This window comes from Canis lupus, chromosome X (genome assembly GCF_011100685.1).
Source record: "Canis lupus familiaris isolate Mischka breed German Shepherd chromosome X, alternate assembly UU_Cfam_GSD_1.0, whole genome shotgun sequence".
NCBI lineage: Eukaryota > Metazoa > Chordata > Mammalia > Carnivora > Canidae > Canis > Canis lupus.
The window spans coordinates 35,975,771-35,983,297 of record NC_049260.1 but is presented as its reverse complement, the minus strand read 5'-3'; the positions used below and the strand labels follow the sequence as shown (position 1 = coordinate 35,983,297).

Genomic DNA, 7,527 nt, shown 5'->3' with positions numbered 1-7,527 from the left:
ATGTGTAATGCACTGACTTACCGTGACCTAGGAAAGACCGCCAAGGATGTCTTCAATGAAGGATATGGATTTAGAGTAGTCAAAAGAGATCTGAGAACCAAGTCTTGTAGTAGAGTGGAACTTTCTACTTCTAGTCATGCTTACACTGATACAGGGAAAGCATCAGGCAACCTAGAGACCAAATATAAGGTCTGTAACTACAGACTTACCTTCACCCAGAAATGGAACACAGATAATACTCCTGCAACAAAAATATCTTTGGAGAATAAGTTGGCTGAAGAGTTGAAACAAACTCTTGATACTATATTTGTACCAAACACAGGAAAGAAGAGTGGAAAATTGAAGGCCTCCTATAAACGAGATTGTTTCAGTCTTGGCAGTAACGTTGGTAGAGATTTTTCTGGATCATCCATCTATGGCTGGGCTGTGTTAGCCTTTGAAGGCTGGCTTGCTGGCTATCAGATGAGTTTTGACACAGCCAAATCCAAACTGTCACAGAACAATTTCGCCCTGGGTTACAAGGCTGCAGACTTCCAGCTGCACACTCATGTGAATGATGACACTGAATTTGGAGTCTGTCTATTAGAAGGTTAACGAGAAGATTGAAACATCAATAAACCTTGCTTAGAGGCCCAGCAGTAATAATACCCATTTTGGCATCGCTGCTAAATACATGCTGGATTGTAGAACTTCTCTGTCTGCTGAAGTAAATAATGCCAGTCTGATCAGACTGGGTTATACTCCGACTCTTCGGCCTGGAGTCAAACTGACCCTATCAGCCTTAATCAACAGAAAGAACTTCAGTGCAGGAGGTCACAAGGTTGGGTTGGGATTTGAACTAGAAAGTTTTTTTTTTTAAGATTATTTATTCATTAGAGATAGGCAGAGACACAGGCAGAGGGAGAAGCAGGCTTCCCTCAGGGAGCCTAATGCAGGACTCCATCCCAGGACCCCAGGATCACCACCTGAACCGAAGGCAGACACTCAACCACTGAGTCACCCAGGTGCCCCTGAACTAGAAGCTTAATGTGGTTTTGAGTAAAGCATCCAATTTGTTCCTAGAGGTGAAGAGAACCCACTGTTTTAGCCTTAAAACTCTTCTGTGAAATTTAAAAGTATGCACTTTTTATTCTTCCAAAGAACTGTAATCCTCCCCACACTGAAGTCTAGAGATCACAAGTCCATCCTACAGGAGATACTTGAAGGCATGCCTGGAAGTTGTCATGTTTGTGCCACATTTTAGGTGAGTTCCGAAATATGATTTTAAATGTGTTCCTCAGCCACGATACAGTGTCACGTTACAAAGGAAATGACCCAGCCTTCCAGCTTATACATCACATCCTGCATGTCCCACACCACTTTTTCTTTTTTTCTTTTTTCTTTTTTATTATTTTTATTTTTTTAATAATAATTTTTTTATTGGTGTTCAATTTGCCAACATACAGAATAACACCCAGTGCTCATCCCATCAAGTGCCCACCTCAGTGCCCGCCACCCAGTCACCCCCACCCCCCGCCCTCCTCCCCTTCCACCACCCCTAGTTCGTTTCCCAGAGTTAGGAGTCTTCCATGTTCTGTCTCCCTTTCTGATATTTCCCACTTATTTTTTCTCCTTTCCCCTTTATTCCCTTTCAGTATTTTTTATATTCCCCAAATGAATGAGACCATATAATGTTTGTCTTTCTCCGATTGACTTACTTCACTCAGCATAATACCCTCCAGTTCCATCCATGTCGAAGCAAATGGTGGGTATTCGTCGTGTCTAATGGCTGAGGAATATTCCATTGTATACATAAACCACATCTTCTTTATCCATTCATCTTTCGGTGGACACCGAGGCTCCTTCCACAGTTTGGCTATTGTGGACATTGCTGCTATAAACATCGGGGTGCAGGTGTCCCGGCGTTTCATTGCATCTGTATCTTTGGGGTAAATCCCCAACAAGGCAATTGCTGGGTTGTAGGGCAGATCTATTTTTAGCCACTTTTTCATGACATTTTAATATATTGGTCTCGGGCAGCCTGGGTGGCTCAGCGATTTAGCGCTGCCTTCAGCCCAGGGCCTGATCCTGAAGACCCAGGGTCGAGTCCCACATGCATGGAGCCTGCTTCTCCCTCTGCCTATGTCTCTGCCTCTCTCTCTCTCTCTCTCTCTCTGTGTGTGTGTGTCTCTCATGAATAAAAAATAAAATCTTTTTTAAAAAAGTAATAATAATATATTGGTCTCTGTGCTGAAGTGAAATTTTTGGTCTTGCATCAGAGTAAAATAAAATAAACCCATCACATTTGGGAAAACATGTAAGTTTTTGAAAATTTAATTCTTAAGAAATATCTTATAACAGTAAATAAAATTTAAAAATGGCATCACATTGCACACATTAGGTCCAAACCCACATACATAGCAAATTAAGAATAATAAAGAGGTACCTGAGTGGCTCAGTCAGTGAAGCATCTGCCTTCGGCTCAGGTCATGGTCTCAGGGTCCTGGGATCAAGCCCCACATCGGGCTCCCTGCTCAGTGAGGAGCCTGCTTCTCCCTCTGCTTCTCCCTCTGCTTCTCCCTCTGCTTCTCCCTCAACTCGTGCACACGCACTCTCTCTCAAATAAATAAATAAATAAAATCTTTTTTAAAAGAGTAATACAAATTGTTTTTTATATTGTTAGTTTTTTTAATATTTTTAAATATTTTTTTATTTTAAATATTTTATTTATTTATTCACGAGAGACAGAGAGAGAGGCAGAGACACAGGCAGAGGGAGAAGCAGGCTCCATGCAGGGAGCCTGACGTGGGACTCGATCCCAGAACTCCAGGATCACGCCCTGGGCTGAAAGCGGCACTAAACCGCTGAGCCACCCGGGCTGCCCTGTTTATATGTTTTTAAATATGATTCAATACTGCCAATGATCCTCAGCTGCCATGCTGTGAAAACCCCTTTCATTCATGAGAACCTCCAGAACCATGAACAGTTCTGAGAGGAAAGAGTTGGTAAGTCTGATGATACTGCCACTTCTCAAGCACTTCAGTCCCTCAAAGCCTCTACCTCACACTCCAAAACCCTGACTACCTCTGGCATCTGCAGCACAACTTCTAGATCTCCACAGCATGTAGCCTTGGTCGCCTTTTATTTGAAGGACACAGGTCTATGCCCATGGAGCAGTGTTTCCTGGGGCCTAGACCCTGTCAGTCACAGGAGTGGACATTCAAGATCTTGGGCTGGGCAGTGCCAATGCTGACTAGCTGATTCTAAGCCCAGAGGTGCCCATGTGTTTGTTGATAAATGTGTCTTTGTGACCTGTGGTGCTTTCTGAAATGCACGGTCTGGAGCAGGGACCCCTCTTGCCCAGATCTAAGGGTGGTACTGGCTATGAGAACCTGATCATATGAAAACAAATTCAAGGGATGCTTGGGTGGCTCAGCAGTTGAGCATCTGCCTTCAGCTCAGGGTGTGATCCTGGGGTTTGGGATGGAGTCCCGCATCAGGCTCCCTGCAAGGAGCCTGCTTCTCCCTCTACCTATGTCTCTGCCTCTCTCTGTGTGTTTCTCATGAATAAATAAATAAAATCTGAAGGAAAGAAAGGGAGGAAGAAAGAAAGAAAAGAAAGCAAATTCAAGAAGCAAGGAATCATCCAGAACTTGGGCAAGAGGAAGTTTGACAAATCTCCCTCCAGTTTTACAAACACAAGGAAACAACAGTGCTGAAGAGCTAAAGCTAAATGTCAATCAGGAAACAGCCAGTGCTGGTTGGGCCAACCGCAACCAAAGCCTCAGGTAAGTAGCAAGTCTCCCTCACTGAAGACTTGTTTCCTTTGTTCCACCAGGTAGAGACAGAAAGGGCTGTTCTATCAACAGTCCCTAACCCCAGCCTGACTAGGGGGTGCATTTTCCACCCTCCAACAGAAGTGACCTTCTCTCTTCAATTTGGGACCAATTTATAAAATATTCTAATTTTGAATGCTGAGGCTAGGGGCTTGCAGCTGGCCAGGAAGGGGTGTGGAGCCTAGACTGAACTTTGTTCTTCCAGCTAGCTAAGTAATCTCCACCTTAACCTTCCCTCTTCAGCAGCAGCAAGTTCTCCTGCCTTCCTCAGGGTGTGCCTCTTCACACCCTTACCACCGTCCCCATGCTGAGGAGGATTAAAGAATCCTCTCTGCAATTTCCTTGAGCAAGAAGCTAAAATCCTTGATAAGTACAAAATCTGCAGAGGACTTCTCACCTAGGGAGGTGGCTGTTGGTCTTCTACCCTGTGCTTCCATGAAAGAGGCTGACTTCAATTATTATGCATTCTCATCGAAGCTTTTTTTTTTTTTCATCGAAGCTTTTTAAATGTATTTTTTTAAGTTTATTTTTTTAGTAATCTCCACACCCAAGGTGGGACTCAAACTTACAACCTCAAGATCAAGAGTTGTATCCTCTTTTTTTAAAATATTTTATCTATTTATTTGAGAAAGAAAGAGAAAACATAAGCTGGGAGAGGGGCAAAGGGAGAGGGAGCAGACTCCTCACTGAGCAGAGAGCCTGACAGGGGGCTAGATCCCAGGACCCCGAAACCATTACCTGAGTCAAGGCAGACACTTAACTGACTAAGCCACCCAGGTGCCCCAAGAGTTGTATGCTCTTTTGAATGAGCCAGCCAGGCACCCCTTAAATGTATTTTTGAACATAAGGGATTCATATTTTATAAAAACCCACCCAAGAGGAGGTGGGTGTGGGAATGGGGTGACTGGGTGATGGGCACTGAGGGGGGGCACATGACGGGATGAGCATTGGGTGTTATGCTATATGTTGGCAAATAGAACTCCAATAAAAAAATATACAAAAAAATTAAAAAATAAAAACCCACCCAAAAATACTCTATTTTAGTGGTTCAATATTTGTAAATCAATGTGATACATCACATCAGGGGCACCTGGCTGGCTCAGTCAGGAGGACCATGCAACTCTTGATCTCAGAGTTGTGAGTTCAAGTCGCATTTTGGCTAAAGAGGTTACTTAAAATAACATCTTTTTGTAAAAGATTTTATTTTTAGAGAGAGAGAGCACAAGCAAGGAAGGCAGAAGCAGAGAGAGAGGGAGAGAATCTCTAGCAAATTCCCTGCTGAGGGATGCCTGGGTGGCTCAGCAGTTGAGTGTCTGCCTTCGGCTCAAGGCATGATCCTGGATTCCCAGGATCAAGTCCCACATCAGGGTCCCTGCATGGAGCCTGCTTCTCCCTCTGCCTGTGTCTCTGCCTCTCTCTGTCTCTCTCTATCTCTCTTGAATAAATAAATAAATAAAATATTTTTTAAAAACTCCCTGCTGAGTGTGGAGCCTGATACAGGGCTCAATCCCACGACCCTGAGATCATGACCTGAGCCAAAATCAAGAGTCAGATGCTCAACCAACTGAGCCACCCAGGTACCCCTACTTAAAATAATATCTTAAGAAGAAATGTGATACATCATATCAATAAAAGAAAGAATAAGAACCATATGATCATTTAAATAGATACAGAAAAAGCAGTTGGCAAAGTGTAACATGCATTCATGATAAAAACTCTCAATGAAGTATGTTTAGAAGGAACATATCTCGGGACACCTGGGTGTGGCTCAGCGGTTGAGCATCTGCCCTTGGCTCAGGGCATAATCCCAGAGTCCCAGGATCGAGTCCCACATCAGGCTCCCTACAGGGAGCCTGCTTCTCCCTCTGCCTCTCTCTCTCTCTCTCTCACCTGCTTCTCCCTCTGCCTCTCTCTCTCTCTCTCTGTCATGAATAAATAAAATCTTTAAAAAAAAGAAAAAAAGAAGGAACATACCTCAACATAATAAATAAAGACCATATATGAAAAAGCCACAGATAACATCATACTCAATGGTGAAAAACTGACAGCTCTTCTTCTAAGATCAGGAACAAGACAAGGATGTCTATCTCACTCCTTTTATTCAATATAGTACTGAAGTCCTAGCCACAGTAATCATATAAGAAAGAGAAATAAAAGGCATCCAATTGGTAAGGAAGACATAAAACTTTCACTATTTGCAGATGACATACTATATATAGAAAACCCTAAAGACTCCACTAAACAAACTACTAAAACTGATAAATTAGTTCAGTAAAGTCACAAGATACAAAATCAATATACAGAAATCTGTTGCATTTCTATACACTCATAATGAAGTAGCAGAAAGAGAAATGAAAAAAATCCCATTTATAAGTGCACCAAAAAGAGGGGTACCTGGCTGGTTCAGTCAGTGGAGCATACAACTCTTGATCTCAGGGTTATGACTTCAAGTCCTGTGTTGGGCATAGAGATTACTTAAAAATAGAATCTTTAAAAACAAAAGATAAGTAAGTACACCAAAAAGAATAAAATACCTAGGAATAAACTTAACCAAGGAGGTGAAAGACCTGCATTCTGAAAACCATAAAACACTGATGAAAGAAATTGAAAAGGATAGAAGTGCCTGGGTGGTTGAACATCTGCCTTCAGCTCAGGTCGTGATCCCAGGGTCCTGGGATTGAGTCCCACATCAGGCTCCCTGCAGGGAGCCTGCTTCTCCCTCTGCCTATGTCTCTGCCTCTCTCTGTGTGTGTCTCTCATGAATAAATAAATAAAATATTTTTAAAATAAATAAAAGAAATTGAAGAGGACACAAACAAATGGAAAGATACTCCATGTTCATGGACTGGGAGAACTAATATTGTTAAAATGTCCACACTACCCAAAGCAATCTGCAGATTTAATGCAATCCCTATCAAAATACCAACAGCATTTTTCATAGGACTAGAATAAATCATCCTAAAAATTTGATGGAATCAGAATAGCAAAAGTAGTTTTTTGAAAAGAAGAATAAAGTTAGAGGTATCACAATCCCAGATTTCAAGATATACTACAAAACTATAGTAATCAGAACAGTATGGTACCAGCACAAAAATAGACACATGGGATGCCTGGGTGGCTCAGTCAGTTAGGTGTTTGACTCTTGATTTTAATTCAGGTCATGATCAAGGGTCATAAGATCAAGCCCTGCATCGGGCACCATGCTCAGCTTGGAGTCTGTTTGGAATTCTCTCTCCCTCTCCCTCTACCCCTTCCCCAACTCACACTCAATCAATCAATCAATCAATCTGGGACGCCTGGATGGCTCAGCAGTTGAGCATCTGCCTTTGGCTCAGGGCATGATCCCAGAGTCCCAGGATCGAGTCCCACATCAGGCTTCCTGCATGGAACCTGCTTCTCTCTCTGTCTATGTCTCTGCCTCTCTGTGTGTCTCTCATGAATAAATAAATAAAATCTATTAAAAAATCAATCAATAAATAAAATCTCTAAAAAACAGAGATATAGATCAATGAAACAGAATGAGCCCAGAATATAGATATAAAGTCATGATTATATAGTTAATTAACCTATGACAAAACAAGCAAGAATATAGTATGGGAAAAAGTCTCTTCAACAAATGGTGTTGGGAAAACTGGACAGCTACATGCAGAAGAATGAAACTGGACCACTTTCTTACATCATACACAAAATAAACTCAAAATGGATTAAAGAC

General features: G+C 42.1%; 1 pseudogene; it reads left to right on the top strand.

The window, feature by feature from the left end:
- LOC491836 lies at positions 1 to 859 on the top strand (annotated as a pseudogene).
- The last annotated feature ends 6,668 nt before the right edge of the window (positions 860 to 7,527 follow it).